The following is a 23342-nucleotide window of genomic DNA, read 5'->3' on the forward strand; positions in this document are numbered from 1 at the left end:
AATGGTTAAGGAGCTGAACCCCAGTGCTTAAGGTCCTGGGCTCTATTCCCTTGTGCTCCATCTTGAAATTTCTCAGCTTTTTTCTACCTTGTGGTTTTTTTTGTTTGGTGAGGGAGAAAAAAAGCTATTGTTAGCAACCAGGTAGACCAAAACACAAGCCACCCAGTTCATGCATTTAAATTGAATGATTTACTCAAAGAGATTTGGGTCACTCTGTCAGCATTAGCCATTTTCCCCACATTTGGATATTTATATCATCATTCACAGGCCATACAAAATCAACAACTTACAAATTACCCCTGCATTGTATATTTATCCCACCATACATCCCCACATTGTGTATTGATTTATGTGATGACCCTCAGCCAGCCCTACATGTAAATGAATGCCCCGTTGCCCCCCACACCCTTGTGTATTGTCCTCATCCATTTTCTTTGAGAAATCCAGGTGCTGTGGTTGCAGTGGGATGTGTCTGATTGGCTGAACCTGGTCAAGTGACTCCACCAGATAACCAGGCATTGGAATTGAGACCCAAGGGGGGGGATTGGTCGCTAGAGTCAGCTGACTAGGCGCAGCCAATCAGGGGCTGCCCCTCAGCCCTAGCCTCCTGATTGGTGGGTGGTGTCACCTGACCAGGGCTGACCAATCAGAGCGAGGGAAACCTGGGCCGGCTGCTGATTGGTCGCTGGAGTCAGCTGACTTGGCGCAGCCAATCAGGGGCTGCCCCTCAGCCCTAGCCTCCTGATTGGTGGGTGGTGTCACCTGACCAGGGCTGACCAATCAGAGCGAGGGAAACCTGGGCCGGCTGCTGATTGGTCGCTGGAGTCAGCTGACTTGGCTCAGCCAATCAGGGGCTGCCCCTCAGCCCTAGCCTCCTGATTGGTTGGTGGTGTCACCTGACCAGGGCTGACCAATCAGAGCGAGGGAAACCTGGGCCGGCTGCTGATTGGTCGCTGGAGTCAGCTGACCTGGGTCAGCCAATCAGGGGCTGCCCCTCAGCCCTAGCCTCCTGATTGGTTGGTGGTGTCACCTGACCAGGGCTGACCAATCAGAGCGAGGGAAACCTGGGCCGGCTGCTGATTGGTCGCTGGAGTCAGCTGACTTGGCTCAGCCAATCAGGGGCTGCCCCTCAGCCCTAGCCTCCTGATTGGTTGGTGGTGTCACCTGACCAGGGCTGGCCAATCAGAGCGAGGGAAACCTGGGCCGGCTGCTGATTGGTCGCTGGAGTCAGCTGACTTGGCTCAGCCAATCAGGGGCTGCCCCTCAGCCCTAGCCTCCTGATTTTTCTAGGTATCATATTGTATGGCACTTTATTATTATTATTTATGAATTATTATTAATTATGAAATTGTTAAAGGAATCATTAATAATTTGATATTTTTTTTGCCGTTTGAATTTACGGCACCACTTTTGCCGTGGAGAGGTTACGCCCAACATTATTTGTGCGGGAACGAGCTGGCAGTAGCTGGAATCGAACTCATGAGCAACGGGGCGTAAGTTCAACACCTTAACCACAACTCCAAGTGAGAGATACTGAGATGCCCCTTTCTCTGTAGTGTATTGGTTTAGGTGTTAGCGTGATATTAGTTTAGCTTTAGGTGATTCCCTAAGGCTTTTTTTTATGTGGATCACCACGTAGACCAAAATTAAAGCCATATTGTCTCTGCCCCTACAAGCCATCATTCTTTAGTTTATTTAGTGTGTTTGTTTGGAAGTCAGGCCAGCTGGAGGACTGTATTGTATAAAGGATTGTTTTTCAGGACGTTGCCATCCAGTCTCTGTGGCCTAATGGCTAAGGTGTGGGGCTTGGTACCTTGACGTCATGAGTTCAATTCCCGTAGGCTTTAACTGTGTCTGCTTTGTTTTTTAAGTAAGCACATAGGCCAAAACATAAGCCATTTTGTCTTTGCCCTTACAAGCCACCCTTCTTTAGTTTATTTAGTGCATTTGTTTGGGAGTCAGGCTAGCTAAAGGGCTGTAAAAACTAAAGGATTGTTTCTGCAGGGCCTTATACCTGTTCTCTGTGGTGCAATGGATGAGATGTTGGATTTAGTTTTTGAGGTTCTGGGTTTAATTCACTCCAATTGATTTATTTGGTGTGTTTGGGAGGAAGGCACGCTACAAGATTGCAATGAGGTCAAAAACCAATGGATTGTTTGCAGGGGACAGGTTTGCTAGTGTCTGTAATGTACATGCTACCCGTCTTTTGTTTATTAATTGTGTTTGTGTGGGAGACAAGCTAGGTGCCGCTCCCATATGACAATGTAGAGTAATGGTTAAGGAGCTGAACCCCAGCGCTTAAGGTCCTGGGCTCTATTCCCTTATGCTCCATCTTGAAATTTCTCAGCTTTTTTCTACCTTGTGGTTTTTTTTGTTTGGTGAGGGAGAAAAAAAGCTATTGTTAGCAACCAGGTAGACCAAAACACAAGCCACCCAGTTCATGCATTTAAATTGAATGATTTACTCAAAGAGATTTGGGTCACTCTGTCAGCATTAGCCATTTTCCCCACATTTGGATATTTATATCATCATTCACAGGCCATACAAAATCAACAACTTACAAATTACCCCTGCATTGTATATTTATCCCACCATACATCCCCACATTGTGTATTGATTTATGTGATGACCCTCAGCCAGCCCTACATGTAAATGAATGCCCCATTGCCCCCCACACCCTTGTGTATTGTCCTCATCCATTTTCTTTGAGAAATCCAGGTGCTGTGGTTGCAGTGGGATGTGTCTGATTGGCTGAACCTGGTCAAGTGACTCCACCAGATAACCAGGCATTGGAATTGAGACCCAAGGGGGGGGGATTGGTCGCTAGAGTCAGCTGACTTGGCGCAGCCAATCAGGGGCTGCCCCTCAGCCCTAGCCTCCTGATTGGTGGGTGGTGTCACCTGACCAGGGCTGACCAATCAGAGCGAGGGAAACCTGGGCCGGCTGCTGATTGGTCGCTGGAGTCAGCTGACTTGGCTCAGCCAATCAGGGGCTGCCCCTCAGCCCTAGCCTCCTGATTGGTTGGTGGTGTCACCTGACCAGGGCTGACCAATCAGAGCGAGGGAAACCTGGGCCGGCTGCTGATTGGTCGCTGGAGTCAGCTGACCTGGGTCAGCCAATCGGGGGCTGCCCCTCAGCCCTAGCCTCCTGATTGGTTGGTGGTGTCACCTGACCAGGGCTGACCAATCAGAGCGAGGGAAACCTGGGCCGGCTGCTGATTGGTCGCTGGAGTCAGCTGACTTGGCTCAGCCAATCAGGGGCTGCCCCTCAGCCCTAGCCTCCTGATTGGTTGGTGGTGTCACCTGACCAGGGTTGGCCAATCAGAGCGAGGGAAACCTGGGCCAGCTGCTGATTGGTCGCTGGAGTCAGCTGACTTGGCTCAGCCAATCAGGGGCTGCCCCTCAGCCCTAGCCTCCTGATTGGTTGGTGGTGTCACCTGACCAGGGCTGGCCAATCAGAGCGAGGGAAACCTGGGCCGGCTGCTGATTGGTCGCTGGAGTCAGCTGACTTGGCTCAGCCAATCAGGGGCTGCCCCTCAGCCCTAGCCTCCTGATTGGTTGGTGGTGTCACCTGACCAGGGCTGGCCAATCAGAGCGAGGGAAACCTGGGCCGGCTGCTGATTGGTCGCTGGAGTCAGCTGACTTGGCTCAGCCAATCAGGGGCTGCCCCTCAGCCCTAGCCTCCTGATTTTTACTAGGTATCATATTGTATGGCACTTTATTATTATTATTATTTATGAATTATTATTAATTATGAAATTGTTAAAGGAATCATAAATAATTTGATATTTTTTTTGCCGTTTGAATTTACGGCACCACTCTTGAGCAACGGGGCGGAAGTCCAACACCTTAACCACAACTCCAAGTGAGAGATACTGAGATGCCCCTTTCACTGTAGTGTATTGGTTTAGGTGTTAGCGTGATATTAGTTTAGCTTTAGGTGATTCCCTGAGGCTTTTTTTTATGTGGATCACCACGTAGACCAAAATTTAAGCCATATTGTCTCTGCCCCTACAAGCCATCATTCTTTAGTTTATTTAGTGTGTTTGTTTGGAAGTCAGGCCAGCTGGAGGACTGTATTGTATAAAGGATTGTTTTTCAGGACGTTGCCATCCAGTCTCTGTGGCCTAATGGCTAAGGTGTGGGGCTTGGTACCTTGACGTCATGAGTTCAATTCCCGTAGGCTTTAACTGTGTCTGCTTTGTTTTTTAAGTAAGCACATAGGCCAAAACATAAGCCATTTTGTCTTTGCCCTTACAAGCCACCCTTCTTTAGTTTATTTAGTGCATTTGTTTGGGAGTCAGGCTAGCTAAAGGGCTGTAAAAACTAAAGGATTGTTTCTGCAGGGCCTTATACCTGTTCTCTGTGGTGCAATGGATGAGATGTTGGATTTAGTTTTTGAGGTTCTGGGTTTAATTCACTCCAATTGATTTATTTGGTGTGTTTGGGAGGAAGGCACGCTACAAGATTGCAATGAGGTCAAAAACCAATGGATTGTTTGCAGGGGACAGGTTTGCTAGTGTCTGTAATGTACATGCTACCCGTCTTTTGTTTATTAATTGTGTTTGTGTGGGAGACAAGCTAGGTGCCACTCCCATATGACAATGTAGAGTAATGGTTAAGGAGCTGAACCCCAGTGCTTAAGGTCCTGGGCTCTATTCCCTTGTGCTCCATCTTGAAATTTCTCAGCTTTTTTCTACCTTGTGGTTTTTTTTGTTTGGTGAGGGAGAAAAAAAGCTATTGTTAGCAACCAGGTAGACCAAAACACAAGCCACCCAGTTCATGCATTTAAATTGAATGATTTACTCAAAGAGATTTGGGTCACTCTGTCAGCATTAGCCATTTTCCCCACATTTGGATATTTATATCATCATTCACAGGCCATACAAAATCAACAACTTACAAATTACCCCTGCATTGTATATTTATCCCACCATACATCCCCACATTGTGTATTGATTTATGTGATGACCCTCAGCCAGCCCTACATGTAAATGAATGCCCCGTTGCCCCCCACACCCTTGTGTATTGTCCTCATCCATTTTCTTTGAGAAATCCAGGTGCTGTGGTTGCAGTGGGATGTGTCTGATTGGCTGAACCTGGTCAAGTGACTCCACCAGATAACCAGGCATTGGAATTGAGACCCAAGGGGGGGGATTGGTCGCTAGAGTCAGCTGACTAGGCGCAGCCAATCAGGGGCTGCCCCTCAGCCCTAGCCTCCTGATTGGTGGGTGGTGTCACCTGACCAGGGCTGACCAATCAGAGCGAGGGAAACCTGGGCCGGCTGCTGATTGGTCGCTGGAGTCAGCTGACTTGGCGCAGCCAATCAGGGGCTGCCCCTCAGCCCTAGCCTCCTGATTGGTGGGTGGTGTCACCTGACCAGGGCTGACCAATCAGAGCGAGGGAAACCTGGGCCGGCTGCTGATTGGTCGCTGGAGTCAGCTGACTTGGCTCAGCCAATCAGGGGCTGCCCCTCAGCCCTAGCCTCCTGATTGGTTGGTGGTGTCACCTGACCAGGGCTGACCAATCAGAGCGAGGGAAACCTGGGCCGGCTGCTGATTGGTCGCTGGAGTCAGCTGACCTGGGTCAGCCAATCAGGGGCTGCCCCTCAGCCCTAGCCTCCTGATTGGTTGGTGGTGTCACCTGACCAGGGCTGACCAATCAGAGCGAGGGAAACCTGGGCCGGCTGCTGATTGGTCGCTGGAGTCAGCTGACTTGGCTCAGCCAATCAGGGGCTGCCCCTCAGCCCTAGCCTCCTGATTGGTGGGTGGTGTCACCTGACCAGGGCTGACCAATCAGAGCGAGGGAAACCTGGGCCGGCTGCTGATTGGTCGCTGGAGTCAGCTGACTAAGCTCAGCCAATCAGGTGCTGTCCCTCAGCCCTAGCCTCCTGATTGGTGGGTGGTGTCACCTGACCAGGGCTGACCAATCAGAGCGAGGGAAACCTGGGCCGGCTGCTGATTGGTCGCTGGAGTCAGCTGACTTGGCGCAGCCAATCAGGGGCTGCCCCTCAGCCCTAGCCTCCTGATTGGTGGGTGGTGTCACCTGACCAGGGCTGACCAATCAGAGCGAGGGAAACCTGGGCCGGCTGCTGATTGGTCGCTGGAGTCAGCTGACTTGGCTCAGCCAATCAGGGGCTGCCCCTCAGCCCTAGCCTCCTGATTGGTTGGTGGTGTCACCTGACCAGGGCTGACCAATCAGAGCGAGGGAAACCTGGGCCGGCTGCTGATTGGTCGCTGGAGTCAGCTGACCTGGGTCAGCCAATCAGGGGCTGCCCCTCAGCCCTAGCCTCCTGATTGGTTGGTGGTGTCACCTGACCAGGGCTGACCAATCAGAGCGAGGGAAACCTGGGCCGGCTGCTGATTGGTCGCTGGAGTCAGCTGACTTGGCTCAGCCAATCAGGGGCTGCCCCTCAGCCCTAGCCTCCTGATTGGTGGGTGGTGTCACCTGACCAGGGCTGACCAATCAGAGCGAGGGAAACCTGGGCCGGCTGCTGATTGGTCGCTGGAGTCAGCTGACTAAGCTCAGCCAATCAGGTGCTGTCCCTCAGCCCTAGCCTCCTGATTGGTGGGTGGTGTCACCTGACCAGGGCTGACCAATCAGAGCGAGGGAAACCTGGGCCGGCTGCTGATTGGTCGCTGGAGTCAGCTGACTTGGCTCAGCCAATCAGGGGCTGCCCCTCAGCCCTAGCCTCCTGATTGGTTGGTGGTGTCACCTGACCAGGGTTGGCCAATCAGAGCAAGGGAAACCTGGGCCGGCTGCTGATTGGTCGCTGGAGTCAGCTGACTTGGCTCAGCCAATCAGGGGCTGCCCCTCAGCCCTAGCCTCCTGATTGGTTGGTGGTGTCACCTGACCAGGGCTGGCCAATCAGAGCGAGGGAAACCTGGGCCGGCTGCTGATTGGTCGCTGGAGTCAGCTGACTTGGCTAGGTATCATATTGTATGGCACTTTATTATTATTATTTATGAATTATTATTAATTATGAAATTGTTAAAGGAATCATTAATAATTTGATATTTTTTTTGCCGTTTGAATTTACGGCACCACTTTTGCCGTGGAGAGGTTACGCCCAACATTATTTGTGCGGGAACGAGCTGGCAATAGCTGGAATCGAACTCATGAACAACGGGGCGGAAGTCCAACACCTTAACCACAACTCCAAGTGAGAGATACTGAGGTGCGCCTTTCTCTGTAGTGTATTGGTTTAGGTGTTAGCGTGATATTAGTTTAGCTTTAGGTGATTCCCTGAGGCTTTTTTTTTATGTGGATCACCACGTAGACCAAAATTTAAGCCATATTGTCTCTGCCCCTACAAGCCATCATTCTTTAGTTTATTTAGTGTGTTTGGAAGTCAGGCCAGCTGGAGGACTGTATTGTATAAAGGATTGTTTTGCAGGAGGTTGCCATCCAGTCTCTGTGGCCTAATGGCTAAGTTGTGGGGCTTGATACCTTGACGTCATGAGTTCAATTCCCCTAGGCTTCAACTGTGTCTGCTTTGTTTTTTAAGTAAGCACATAGGCCAAAACATAAGCCATTTTGTCTTTGCCCTTACAAGCCACCCTTCTTTAGTTTATTTAGTGCATTTGTTTGGGAGTCAGGCTAGCTAAAGGGCTGTAAAAACTAAAGGATTGTTTCTGCAGGGCCTTATACCTGTTCTCTGTGGTGCAATGGATGAGATGTTGGATTTAGTTTTTGAGGTTCTGGGTTTAATTCACTCCAATTGATTTATTTGGTGTGTTTGGGAGGAAGGCACGCTACAAGATTGCAATGAGGTCAAAAACCAATGGATTTTTTGCAGGGGACAGGTTTGCTAGTGTCTGTAATGTACATGCTACCCGTCTTTTGTTTATTAATTGTGTTTGTGTGGGAGACAAGCTAGGTGCCACTCCCATATGACAATGTAGAGTAATGGTTAAGGAGCTGAACCCCAGTGCTTAAGGTCCTGGGTTCTATTCCCTTGTGCTCCATCTTGAAATTTCTCAGCTTTTTTCTACCTTGTGGTTTTTTTTGTTTGGTGAGGGAGAAAAAAAGCTATTGTTAGCAACCAGGTAGACCAAAACACAAGCCACCCAGTTCATGCATTTAAATTGAATGATTTACTCAAAGAGATTTGGGTCACTCTGTCAGCATTAGCCATTTTCCCCACATTTGGATATTTATATCATCATTCACAGGCCATACAAAATCAACAACTTACAAATTACCCCTGCATTGTATATTTATCCCACCATACATCCCCACATTGTGTATTGATTTATGTGATGACCCTCAGCCAGCCCTACATGTAAATGAATGCCCCATTGCCCCCCACACCCTTGTGTATTGTCCTCATCCATTTTCTTTGAGAAATCCAGGTGCTGTGGTTGCAGTGGGATGTGTCTGATTGGCTGAACCTGGTCAAGTGACTCCACCAGATAACCAGGCATTGGAATTGAGACCCAAGGGGGGGGGATTGGTCGCTAGAGTCAGCTGACTAGGCGCAGCCAATCAGGGGCTGCCCCTCAGCCCTAGCCTCCTGATTGGTGGGTGGTGTCACCTGACCAGGGCTGACCAATCAGAGCGAGGGAAACCTGGGCCGGCTGCTGATTGGTCGCTGGAGTCAGCTGACCTGGGTCAGCCAATCAGGGGCTGCCCCTCAGCCCTAGCCTCCTGATTGGTGGGTGGTGTCACCTGACCAGGGCTGACCAATCAGAGCGAGGGAAACCTGGGCCGGCTGCTGATTGGTCGCTGGAGTCAGCTGACTTGGCGCAGCCAATCAGGGGCTGCCCCTCAGCCCTAGCCTCCTGATTGGTGGGTGGTGTCACCTGACCAGGGCTGACCAATCAGAGCGAGGGAAACCTGGGCCGGCTGCTGATTGGTCGCTGGAGTCAGCTGACTTGGCTCAGCCAATCAGGGGCTGCCCCTCAGCCCTAGCCTCCTGATTGGTGGGTGGTATCACCTGACCAGGGCTGACCAATCAGAGCGAGGGAAACCTGGGCCGGCTGCTGATTGGTCGCTGGAGTCAGCTGACCAGGGCTGACCAATCAGAGCGAGGGAAACCTGGGCCGGCTGCTGATTGGTCGCTGGAGTCAGCTGACTTGGGTCAGCCAATCAGGGGCTGCCCCTCAGCCCTAGCCTTTTGATTGGTTGGTGGTGTCACCTGACCAGGGCTGGCCAATCAGAGCGAGGGAAACCTGGGCCGGCTGCTGATTGGTCGCTGGAGTCAGCTGACTTGGCTCAGCCAATCAGGGGCTGCCCCTCAGCCCTAGCCTCCTGATTTTTGCTAGGTATCATATTGTATGGCACTTTATTATTATTTTTTATGAATTATTATTTATGAATTATTATTAATTATGAACTTGTTAAAGGAATCCTGATACAAGATTATTATTATTTTTATATAATCTAACTTTGAACACAGAATTTCTAAAATGGATTTTCACCTGTATTTTTATTGGTTTTTAATTTTGCTTATTCACTCAACATTTTGGTAAATACAGGAAACAGAATTAATTTAGTCAGTGTAGAACGATTTCTGGATCATTTCCAAAGTTCATTCTTTGTTCCTGTGGTGGAACGTCAACCAGCACTTGAAAGGTCCTCTTAAAACATTTGATTTGTTTTCAAATTACAGTGTTTCAGAGGTAAGCAGGATACCATGACTTTGGCTGAAAATGAATAGCTCTTTATATGGGTTGGTTTCCAACTGTGAAAAAAAGTATAAAATTGTAGATTTAGACACAAGAGGTGTAAAGAAGGGTTTGATAAATGACTTTGCTGGAAAATAAACAAGTAATTGAGCGTCACTCCCCAGATTAGGGAAAGAAAAAAAAACAGTGAAGTAAAGAGAAATTCAAGAGTACGATTGATCTGTTTTACGTTTTGCACACACAGTAAATACAGAATGCTTGAAGCATGCAATGTTTTGATTAATGTACACAACTTAAGATGACAATGGGACATATGCGTGTATAGAATTCTGGTTAGGGAACTGGAATATCTATAAATATAGATACATGCAAAGGAATTTACCATGTTCAGAGGTAGTTTCCAGTACTTTTAGTTAGTGTTTTCAGTCTCCAAGGGTAGCTAAGTACCTACCCAGCAGTGTTGTATCCTTGTCTAGGCCAACTAGGCTTAGGGTTGCTGGTCCGGGGATCAGATCAGACCCCTCGATACGCTGCTGCTTAATGGACTGGGGAAGAGATCTCCCCAACTGGCCCATTTACACTATGGGTATTAAAAGACTCTAAGATACTTTAATGCATGAAACACCAGAATATGATGTAGCTGAAGATGGCGGCAATGGAGCTGGGGGTGCTGCCCTGGATCAGGGCTGCTTCCCAGGTTCTGCCCATTCCCACTTACTCTCTGCCCACTTTCCGCCCCTCCAAAGTCTAACTGGGACTAGCCTCACAATTCAGCGCTAATGCTTGATCTTGTGTAATATATAATATGGTATAATAATGTGTTTGCTCTATAAAGATGATCCTGTCTGAATTCTAAATACACAAGAGTAAATACTTAGAAGTAAACCCGAGGCATATGAGTTTTTAAGTTCATAGACAAATAGAAAGATTGAATGATTAATATCTGCTGTTATAATCTTTGTTTAATTGTCTGTGGAATGATCAGTATGGGGGAATTTATTAGGCTTAGGATATTACTAATTTCAAAATAAGCCATTCAATCATACATGAGCGTTAATATAATCATGTTGTATTTTTATGTTAAAAAAGCAAAGGAACTAGGATAATTAATTTTGTAAAATGTAGCTTCAACACGGGTATAGACTTAAAATATTAAAGTATTGTTCAAAAATTTAAGAAAAAAATCAGATTGTACGCTAAACCTTTTTTTGTCATATCATAATACAAGCAAGGCAAAGAAAACCATACAATAAAAATGTGGATACCTTAGTTATTCACACCTACTTGTTCACTGTGCCATTTTACCAGTGGCAATTAAAGTCCATTTTTATGATTACTTTAATGGAAATGTAACCATGATGACCTCAGTTTTAGACACAGTTATGCATATTAAATCCCATTCCATCCCAAGGACATCAGTGGAAATAAGGGCATGTTGGAGGACGTTTATTTGTACGCTGCCTTTGGGCTTGTAGAGTGTTTTAGATTTGTATAATACACTTTTGGGGTCATCATTTTCTTTTTTGGCTGTGTTTTTCTAGTTATTTTTCTATTATGTTCTTTGATGGTCAAGAACATAACCAGAAGTGACAGAGATACAGCTTTAAAACTATCTCTCCTTAAAATTGTCATAATCAGGTATAAAGTTAAGATGCCTACTGCAATTCTTTTGACAAATTATCACATTATTCCACTTTACAAAATCCAGTTTTAGTTTTTATTAACACACTAAATAGAAAAACAAGAATGATTCCAGACACAGAGTTATGTTCTGGGTTTTACCAAAACACCATTTACCCTGTCTGTAAGACAACAAAATGTACTTGGGAAGACAGATGTGAGCACAGTTGTGTGTTAATGGGTAACCATAAAGTTGCATCCAAATCACTTGCTTTGAAATGCTGAGTCCATGCATTTATTTCCTTAAAAAGTAATATTAGCCATTAGGAAGCACTAGCTGAATTTTAAGGGCATGTAATCTGCATTATATTTAACATACGGTGCCAAAGTTTATGGAGCAGATGGAGCAGAACTTCAGATAAATTGTCATCTAACTTCTATCAAGTATAAATACAATTTTGGGCCAAGCTTATTCCACTATTTTCAACTAAATGTTTTGGCTCTTTGGCCAAAGTGTATAAAGAGATAAGAATATGCAGCACTAAATATCTTTCCCTCCATGTTTAAAATATTTTTAGAAATTCTTCAACCAAGCCTGGTGGGCCCCTGGCCGACATCACCACATATTTACCCGATCTGCCGCTTTAGCGTGCAACCAGTGGCTGGATATACAATTCTAGAAGTGTACGTATGCCCTGTAATTGGCTACAAGAGCAGAAAAAAGTAGCATGAAGCTATTAATATCCAGCTGGCCTCTACTTGAAGGGTCAGGACTGCCTGGCCAATGCCAATTTGGCTTTGTCAACCACTGATATCTTTTACATTGGTTCATTAAGACAATTCAAGTCTTTACATATAAGGGGGTGACTGATACATTCAGAGCATGGTGTTCTACTCATCCCATGCTTCTTACCTCTTTTATGTCAGTATAAATAGTTAAACTCCCAATATCCACACTCCATTCTTTAGCTGCTACATTTCTTCCTATACAACTGCTCAAACCTCATTTTGTGTTTGATGTCTTCATATGTCAGTCGCTTAATTACTTTCTAAGCATCGCGTGTAGAGCTTGATTGTCTAATATTTTACTAATAGAAGTCTCTTGCAATCTTTTCCCACCGTATAAAATATCATGGTACTGTTTGCAGAACTTTGTTCCGCTATAACCATAAACCAAGCTTAGCGAATCTTCCTGCAAGCCACGATTAGGGCAGAGAAAATTAAATTTGGAATAATCAATCAATTTTCTCAGAAGGCAGATAGGCTGATGGTTTTTTTTTGTTAGTTCATTATATTTTACGCCTAGTAGGGAATTTGACACAATCAAATTAAAAATCTTTTATCGAGTAAATCACTCTCGGTAGAGTAATATTCAACATGTAATAGAACTCTAACCTTACACCTGTATAACCCATTTCCAGGGTCTGTGTGCTGTCTATGGTAACCTCATCTCATACGAAAATACAACAGCAAAAAGAGCAATGCTTGTTGTAGGCGAGCGTCTCTTAATATGCAGGGAGTAACAACATCTGTTTGTCTTATTAACCCACATGGCTGAAAAGTTTAAGTTGAAAGCCTTGTATGCTTCAAGCTACGCATGGCTGATGCCGTAATGCACACCCTGAGGTTCTTTGTTCCAAACCAGGTAAAGTTTGACAAGTTTAACTTATTATTTCTCGCATTGTCTCATAAATTCACTGTATTAATGCTCGGCTGCTTACTTTCTCAGCCTACATGCATAATGGAGTTTTGTGCAGATTCAACCGCTAATGAGATGCTGACACTTTAAAAGTCTATTAAATCAGGCAGATAGAGGGTCTGGTCGGCAGACATGCTCACAATACTGAGGCAAAAGACCAGAAAATAATTCTATGTCCCTTAAACATTGCTATGTTAAATTGCACTACAAAGTGCCATTTTTCATGAAGACTTTGACACTTTAATTAAGAGTTAATTTAATTAGGAAAGTGACATCGTTATCTATTGGAAACCCGTTTTGCAGTGACCAGCACTTTCGGAGAAGTCGTCTTTCATTTTCTCATCTGTACCTGACCCACTTGCACTGTGACTTGCGTATAAACATAATCGTAACAAGGAAAACCCTATGTTTCGTTTCATTCCGTCCAACAAGAACACATCCAAATTAAACTGTTGACTCTCCAACGCACTGCTTATTTGCTCATGATGATAACTATTCCATAGCCGCCTGATACTTCAGCGCATGGCTTGGCAGTAGTTGAGAGGTTTTCATGACCACAGTCTACCGAGCAGTGTGTTTGAGAACGTTACCTTTAAACAAACCATATTTAATGAGGTATTTGTGTGTGTGTGTGTGTCGCACCTTGAGTGACATAAAGACAGGAGGAAGGCCTTGAATCTGAAAGGGCAATCGATTATAATAACTCAATGTAGAACAGACAATGTTAGCTCATAGAGTGGGTAAGGATGGACTGAACGAGTCGGTTTAAATGGAGCCAGACTGGTTTATGAATTTGCACAAATACGTGTGGAGAATGTGCATACGAAGAAGGTGTCAGAGAATTTCCAAGTACTTCTATACCTTGGGGTTCCAAATTATGTAGATATCTTTATCGAGCGGCTCGAGAGAAATCAGACACACAGACAGGAGTGTATGTATAATAAGATCTCTGTTTATTACGGCGCATTATGGCTGTATTTACATGCTTATCACAAAGACCGGAAATAACACCCTATTCTAATCCAATCATTTTACATAAAGTAGCAGTATTAGCAGCAGATCTACAAAATAACAGAGCAAAAGGGTGGGCAATGGATACTTGTTGCTGCATCCAAAAGAACCTTGTACCTAGTTTCAGCCGAAACCGGTGTTATCGGATAATAGTGCGGACGTGTATTCTTCCACAGTCCCCCCAGTGTATTACATGATATTAGTCTACAGAGACTGCTGCAACTTAAATTTCATTTGCACATGAGGGAAGTCGAGTGATGCCTTCGGTGGGATGATTTTTGTTCTGCAAAGATGAATTAACAGGTATATAAAAGGCTAATAAGGGCATGGTTATTCATAGTTTTATTTATAGACACAATAAGGAATCTATGCAGTGTGGGTCGTCACCTTCCTCTGGATCAACAGTAGGGATGAACGCGATGGACTGGTGCAGGGCCGGACTGGCACTTTAAGGCTGGATATGCATGGCCGCATACTATGTTTCTATGCTCATGTAGCTATATCAATCAAATAATAATAATACTTATAATATATACGATAAATATATTCAAGCAGATCTGTCATTTTTCTTTTTCCTATGAACAACACAGAGACTTTAAAGATGCTTTTTCTGTTTCTATGTGACAACCTGTCAGTGCCTGCTTTGGTGTGACATAACATTAAATATCAGTAATCAAAAATATCAGTAATCAGAGACATTTCTAAATGCAACTAGTTGAAGAATTATTCTGAAGAAGAGACCTACATAGTCTCGAAAGCTTGCAATCTAATGCAATCCAGTTTGCCAATAAGGCGTCTTAAGCAAATTTGCTAATTGGCCGTCTGTAAAAGCAAAACTGTTAAAATAGACCAAACTCTTGCAGTCTGCCTTAGAAGCAATCTAAAAAGGAATGGAAACAGCTCTAACATTCACTTCTTTGTAGTGTCCTTACATTGTTCAATGAGCTGAACGATAGTTACTTACTTTGAACTATACCTCTCATCATCATTTTTTTTTTTGAGCCATGCAAGAAGATAACATTCCAGATTAACCTTTCTTTGACTTGCGGTTTTGATCTGGACCAATGGACAAGGGTCAAGTCTACCCACCTTTTTTCGACCTTAAGCATTTGAAAATATTTTTTTTTTAAAAAATCTCTTTCTGTTGCCAGTTTCCTAGGGAAATATGAAAATTACTGATCTTAAGCAGCAGTTAAAACCCTATGATGGATTAAAGTGGAATGTAAATTAGGATATTTAATTAGGCTTCACTGCTTAAATTTTGAACAATAAAGTGTGCAGAACTCTTTCATGTGTCACATATAGCTTGAAAGGCTGTTAATTTTTTTTCTTGATCACTAGGAATATTCACTCTTTGCATTTACATAACCGAGCTCTATCCACATTACTAACACCGCATTCTATATATCTGAGCGACACAGAGAGAGACGCTTAGACACGGCTCAAGACTTTAGATAAGAATGGGTATTATTTTATTTTTTTAAACGCTTATATTAATTTTGTTATTTTAAAGAAAATGCAAAGAGTCAGCTTTATTTATGCTGAAAAAAACCCATATACATATATATATATATATATATATACAAATACATATCTTGCATTCATTGTTGAAATGCAGAGTAACAATAAAAACCAACAAAGGGTTAATATAAAATAATACACAAACGCGTTTCGCCTAGCACAGGCTTCCTCAGAGTGTATAGCACTCCTATACACTCTGAGGAAGCCTGTGCTAGGCGAAACGCGTTTGTGTATTATTTTATATTGACCCTTTGTTGGTTTTTATTGTTTTTTATTACCAAAAGTTTAAAATAAATAAGTTTTTTTAAAAACTTTTTTATCTTGCTCCTGGACCTTTTTTAATTTATAAGACAAAATACCTTGTCAGCCACCACTATATCCTTGGTGGGGATTTTACCACCTATGCGCTGAGGAGTGAGCAATTCTATCATTGCTCACCAAAAAGGAACTGTGGACACTCCAGACTGCTTCAAAGGCTGAGGCTAAAGAAATTCCAAGGCAAGGATTATACCACCTAAATGCACATCTTGGGGCTAACTGAAGAAGCCCATATTACATAGTGCTGCCAAAGAAATCTTTAAGGCGAGGATTATATCGCCCAAGCGTATACTTTGGGGCTAACTGAAGAAGCCCCCACCAAATGTGAGTAGCCCTTTGTGGCCTTCATTTCAAACAAAAATAAGCTTTGAGACTTATTGCACTATTGTGTTTTTCTTTCTTTTATATATTTCATACACATCCATGAGAGCGCAGCCACTAACCCCCTTGTGAGCTACATATATACCATAGCTCCCAAGCGTCCTGGTTTTTGGGGCTGAGTTTCTTTATATTTATATGAACAGCATCTCTTAATGCAGTAAATTGTATATATCACACAATATTCCATGTGGATCATTCCCTGTATCAATATGCATTAGTAGATTTATGTTCCAAAACTCTGCTCAGGAATATTTTTTCATTTTCTGGCAATTTTCACATAAATCACTTTGTTTTATTAGTAACATATATTGAGTGAGAACATTACCAAAATAAGCTCAATGTGTTTTTATGCCAGTATAAAGTATTTATAAATCTTCCCTGGGAAGCCTGGGCAGTGCATTTTAATTAATAATCAATGCAGCTATGATTGCTTCTGGATTCACTTAACATTTTTTACATCACACTAGTCTTTTGAAAACTAAAAACAGTGATATATATATATATATATATATATATATATATATATATATATATATATATATATATATATATATATAAAACCTCAATTAACTTCAATTAAGATATAAATGGAGATAAAAACGATTGGTTACAGAATATACCCCAAACCCTTGCTTCACAATGTACTCTCTGGGCATACAAAAGATTTGTAGTCATTATTGTATTTTCTGTAGTTTTATTTATTTTTAATATGCTTGGGTTAGGAATGTGATTTTATACCAGCCATTGTTTACTGTTTCGGTGGTATGCTAAATTTTGGGATGGGAACTTTGACCAGTAAGGTCTATCTCCCCCTTGCGCTGCTCCACATAGTAGTGAACGGAAGCACTATATACGATGTCATGCCCATTGCCTGCATTTTCCTGCTGTAAAGTGAACAAGAAGGCAGTACATCAGGAGTGTGCTCTTGTCTAGATACCGCACTGCTACTGGTTTAATATTTATTGGTTTATGAAACACCATCATATGCTGAAGTGCTGTACAAAAAACATATGACCCTGCCTACCCATTCTCCTGGCCCAGAGTCCTTCGTATCTAGGAAAAAGATCCGTACCTCCATGATTCAGATTTCACTTTGGTTTTCTTGTGTTCATTCTCATACTATTAGTGAATGCACCAGAATATGTTATCATACCATCATTCCAGCGGTTATGGTGGAAACTACCTTCATGGATGCAGTAAAAAGAAATTTGTGCCACTGTACCAAAGATCTGCCTGCTTCCCCAACTGTTTCCAGTTACAAATACATCCCTGTGGCCCTTAAAATGATGTCGCTGTCTCCTTCTCCATCATGAAATACTACCAAGACAAATAATAAAAGTGGAGACCTGGTCAACCTTGTGGAACTTGTGAAAAGTACATTGTATTCCAAAGTCTGATATCTCAAACAATGATTGTGATTGATAAGACTCATTGTTGAAAGGCGTGTTTGCAGACAATCACATTAACCCCTGTAACTGAATAGCACTAGTGAGAGTGAAAAAAAATAACTTTCATTTCTCCTTGTTTTCGAACATTTGCTGGAACTGACAAAATGAATCCGAATGCTCAAGTCTAGTATCCATTCATCTGCACCAGTGTCCAGTATCTATTTATCATCAAGGGGTAAGCCTAGTTGTTTAGTATATATATATATATATATATATATATATATATATATATATAGTACTGGCTTTAAACACCTGTGTGTATCAGCAGTTTATTGGGACAGTAAAACCCAACTGTTTAACTTGGGCTTGGTTCAGCACTAGGACTGCACGGATGCTATAAATTAGGGCTACATCAATAATTCCTCCTCTCTGGTTTTGCCTTACATAGAACCTTTTTGGTAAGCCTTAAAGCAACTATTTTGTCCTCTCTTCGACTCTTCTCATGCTTTCTTCCTCCACCATGTCCAATCTTCCATTAATCCACCTAATTTATCTTCCTCCAGATGCTGCTTTTCTCCTTGCCTCTTCAAGGTGTATGCCCTACATAAAATCCCTCTCATGAATATACATTACAGATTCATCCCTTTACTCATGTGTACTCATGTGCATCGGAAGTGTGAATTTAATCACAGTCACACATTTAACTGCACATGCTTTTTTTTTTTAAACGATGTGTATGCAAGTCACACCTATCATAGCTGTATTCATACATACATAGTACTGGGACCCAGCAGGATTTAAAGGAATCACATCTTACCGATGTCTCTGGTTGTAGTCTCCGTCTATAAGACTTGTATATATAGTACAATGCATATAAGCAGGATGACTGGCTGGTTGGTGGGGTTAAATATATGAAGCTCTGCAAGGTCTAGACATGGTGAAGTGTCAAAAGAATTGATGAAGGTGCATTTAACATCTAACTCAGTAATTGAGGAGCAGTTTGTTTCTCTCTTGAGGTTGAATTGTTTTTGATTTCAGTATGGAATTGGCGCAGGCACTCAGATAGGGACCTCCGCTGGATGGGATGATTGCCCAAGTTACATTTCTTTAGATAACTTTTAATGCTTTGTGGGTTTACCCAAAGCCCCCCTACTACTAAAGCCCACTATATCCCAGCATCACCCATACAACTATTCCAGACATATCTACTTGTTATTATTCATTGATTTTTTTATAGCGCCATCATGATGACCTTAAGGACCGCCAACAGTTTCGCAACAGTTTAATTATTATTTGAGTGCAATATTTTATCTTCAACAATTGAACTTCAAATCATATTCTACAGGCGTGACAATATACTGGATACCGAGCTGCACAAGTCTCAAAAAGAAGGCTGTTCAAACATAAACTGGAGCCCTGATGAAATTAGAAAAGGATTTCTTTTCGTAGCATTTTCGTTGCAAGCCAATCATTTCTGATGATACTGATGGCCTTATGAATATGTAACATTTGGCAAGAAGACCATTATTCATCTGCATTGTAACAAAGCAGAGCAGATGTCACCTATCAAAAACATGAATGTCAGGAAACTCTAAGAGGCAGGTTCTTTTGTAAAATGCTTGAATTCTACCAGATGATGTGAAATAGGTAACCCAACCAGACCATTCTTTTCTGAATAAGCCGTATGTTACCGTCAATCCAGTTAGCACAATAACAATTCATAACAGACGGAGCCATTTGGAAGCGAGTCTTAGCGCATAAAAAAGCTCTGTACTTAGAATGACAGCTTAAATACAGTATAAATACACGCAGCCACGGGCGTAGGAACCGGGGGGGACGGGGGGGACGGATCCCCCCCAGGAAATCATAAGGGGGGGACCGATAATATAGAAATCCCCCCCAGGGCTGTACGTGAGTCGAGTGCACTCACAGCTGCCCGATCAGCAGCTGCAGCCTGCAGGACTGGTTAGGGAAATCCGTGATCTCCCCAACCAGTCCTGCAGCTGCATTAAGGTCACACTCACCAGCGTGCTGTCTGTAACTGAGCGCCGGGGCGACGGGATATGACGTTTATACCCAGCCCCGGCGCTCAGCATAAACAGCTGTGCGCAGCCGCACTGCACAGACTGCGAGCGGCAAAAAGGAAAGTTGGAAGAGAAATCAGAAAGGAAGAAGAGAAATCAGAAAGGAGGAAGCGGAAGCGAAAGCAGAAAGGAGGAAGCGAAAGCAGAAAGGAGGAAGCGAAAGCATAAAGGACGAAGAGAAAGCAGAAAGGAGGAAGAGAAAGGTAAGAGATGTGGAAAACGAAGGTGGGTCGTCAGGTGGGTGGGTATGATGTGGAAAACGAAGGTGGGTAGGTAGGTAGGTAGGTGGGTTGGGTATGATGTGGAAAACGAAGGTGGGTAGGTGGGTGGGGGGATATGATGTGGAAAACGAAGGTAGGTAGGTAGGTGGGTGGGGGGATATGATGTGGAAAACGAAGGTGGGTAGGTGGGGGGATATGATGTGGAAAATTATGGTGGGTGGGTGGGTAATGATGTGGAAAACGAAGGTAGGTAGGTAGGTGGGTGGGTGGGGGGATATGATGTGGAAAACGAAGGTGGGTGGGGGGGAATGATGTGGAGAACAAAGGTTTGGGGGGGTCTGATGTGGAGAACAAAGGTTTGGGGGGGGTCTGATGTGGAGAACGAAGGTGGGGGGTCTGATGGTAGATTTGTGTGTGCATATACATATGGTGAGGCATGTGTATGGTTACTTGGGCAGGCATATGTGTTTGTGTATAGGGCAGCTGTGTGTATGTGCATACGCGTGTATGGGCAGTGTATATGTGTACGTCTGTATGGGCAGTGTATATGTGTACGTCTGTATGGGCAGTGTATATGTGTACGTCTGTATGGGCAGTGTATACGTGTACGTCTGTATGGGCAGTGTATACGTGTACGTCTGTATGGGCAGTGTATACGTGTACGTCTGTATGGGCAGTGTATACGTGTACGTCTGTATGGGCATTGTATACGTGTACGTCTGTATGGGCAGTGTATATGTGTGTATATAAGGAGTGTATTTGTCTTATAGTGTATACGTCTGTGTAAGTATGTGCAAGGGCAGTGTATATTTATGGGGAGGCGTGTGTGTGTGAGCAGTTTATGTATGTTTGGGCAGGCGTGTATAAGGGTAGTGCATTTGTGTGAGTACTGGCAAGTGTGTATCTGCAGGCAATTGCAGCGTATATGTGTGTTTTTGTGGGCAGGCATGCGTAAGAGCAGTGCATATGTGTGTATGAGCAGTCATGTCGTACTTAAAGCGAAGACAATGATTCCCTGTAACACATGTTTAACCCATTGTGTGTGTGTATGTTAGTGTGTGCATGCGTGTGTATGTTATTCAAGTGTTTAAGCGTGTGGATATGTTCCTGCATGACGTGTTAGGAGTCTTAGATGGTTCCTTCAGTACATCATATTAGTCTCTGTGGCCGTGTCCAGTGCGGTCCATCTGTGGTTGTAAGATTTTTCTTTTTTTGTGAGTTTCTGTGGGAATTTTCTCCCATTCATCTAGTAGAATGTTTTATGAGCTGAAGGTGATAAACCAAGACATTTTGGACAACACTATGCTTCTAACTTTGTGGGAACAGTTTTGGGGAAGGTCTGTGCCCCAGTGTACAAAACAAGGTCCATAAAGGCATGGTTGCAAAAATTCCCCACAGAAACTCTCCAAAATCTTGTGGAAATCGTTCCCAGAAGAGTGGAAGCCGTTATAGCTGCAAAGGGGGACCAACTACATATTAATCTCTATGTATTTATAATGCAATAACATAAAAGTCCCTGTTGGTGAAATGGTCAGGTGTCCCAGTACTTGTGACCCAACATTATTGCAACTTCTTTTTATTCAAACATGGTTACATCTCTGGGGGATGACTTGCCATGAAAAACACTTTAATTCTTCAATTGCATACAATCTTAATAAATACAATTTAATACTGAGAGCACTTTATTTTTGTGTAAATTTGTATTTTATTTACCTTACTTTATTAGGGCAGCTTAAAACTACAACTCACAGCATCAACCGACCTGTGTGAAGTTTTATTCTCATAAGAGAACGTGTTTTTTTCTCCGAGGGAGAGGTTGTGAGGTGTGAGCCACACACACATACATTTATATACACACACACATACATTTATATAAAATTTGCCATGAACAATTCCCAGTTTACTGAACAAGAATGTACCCTACCAGTAAAAATGCTATCCCCCCCAGATTTTTAGGGGCTCCTACGCCCATGCACGCAGCAGCTCTTACTTAACAAATTCATGTGATCTAAAAGGTACGTTTAAAAAGAATCAATGATTCCCTATAGTTTTGTTCTCTGTTAAAATATATCTAGATGAAGTTTTTCGCATACCGCAGACGAAGGCTCACATTTACTCAGTACTGGTGTTCCATTTTTTATATTTGTTACCGTAAACCTTTGTCTGATGGTTTTATCTCACACAATGTTTGACTGTATAACCAGCGCACATGAGCATGTTCCCCCGAAACGTGAGAAATAAAGAGAAATCGGCGAAATATAAAACTGAAACCAAAGTCCGCTAATGTGAATAAATAAACATGTTTAATAATTGTTAGAGCTACAGTGTCCTCTAGTGATGGATCTAACTAATGCATGAAACAGCCTACACAAAACTAGGGTCCACCTACTAGAACTTCATGGCTGTACATTGTAATCAAGAACAACTACTCCAGAGAGCCTTATGCAAGTGAGAAAATAAATATATCATTTAATTGTGTTTTACCTCAGAGACCATAGGCGAGGCCATTCACTATGGTTTATTCATTAAAGGGAGATTTATGCTTTCCACTCCTTGGCTTCACTGTTCATTGTGAAGCGCCAACAACTGGCATGTGTTTCCAGCAAGAAGGGCTGAGCTGGCTGGCTCTGCATAATAATAATAATGCATAATTAATTGTGTTAGGAGAAATATCAGAAGTGAGCTAAAACCTGAGACGGTCCTGAGGGAGACGCATTGCAGGGCAGGTTATTATTTTTGTTTAGGTTGTTTTATATATTTGCAATTTCTCCCTTTGAGGATCTCTCCCCAGTGTAAAGGTGACTCCCGATGTGGATATCTTTGATCACTTGTGCCTAGAAGGATACCAACTGCACCCTGCTGATGATCTCCATGAATGTCATAATATATGTCTAGGGCTGTTGGCTCCCTCGTAGGAAAGAAATTGGTTCTGGACTGCCTCTTTTGGGTTGGATGGGGCTCTTTCTTTTGTATTGGCAAAAGTAAGTTAAAACTTGTCAGGCTCCTGAGTGGAGACGCACCGTAGGGCAGGCTATTAAGTTGCCGTGTGTTCTTGGTTTGGTTCTCATATCTCTTTATATACAGTGCCAACGTAAATAAAATATTCAATATGCATTTCATTTTTCCCAATATCCAATATTCTTGTTAGATATCACAAATGAAAGTTACCTAGACAGGGTCCAAGATTAGTGTGACTGCAGCAACAAACATCTCAACGAATCCACCACAAAAGAAATCACACACCATACAATATCTCCTGACGAGATAATGGAGAACAAATTTGGGAACAATCGTTTTGATTCATCCAAATGCAGAGTCAGCAAGGTGGAAAACCCCAGAACTGTGACAAGAATGGGAAGGGACAAAAATGGATGGGAAGGCAGTGGACATGCTGTGGTCCAAGATACATTGCACACCACCTAGAATGATCTAGACTTAAATGTTATACAAAATTATAGAACTGCCATTTAT

This window comes from Spea bombifrons, chromosome 8 (genome assembly GCF_027358695.1).
Source record: "Spea bombifrons isolate aSpeBom1 chromosome 8, aSpeBom1.2.pri, whole genome shotgun sequence".
NCBI classification, from domain to species: Eukaryota; Metazoa; Chordata; class Amphibia; order Anura; family Pelobatidae; genus Spea; species Spea bombifrons.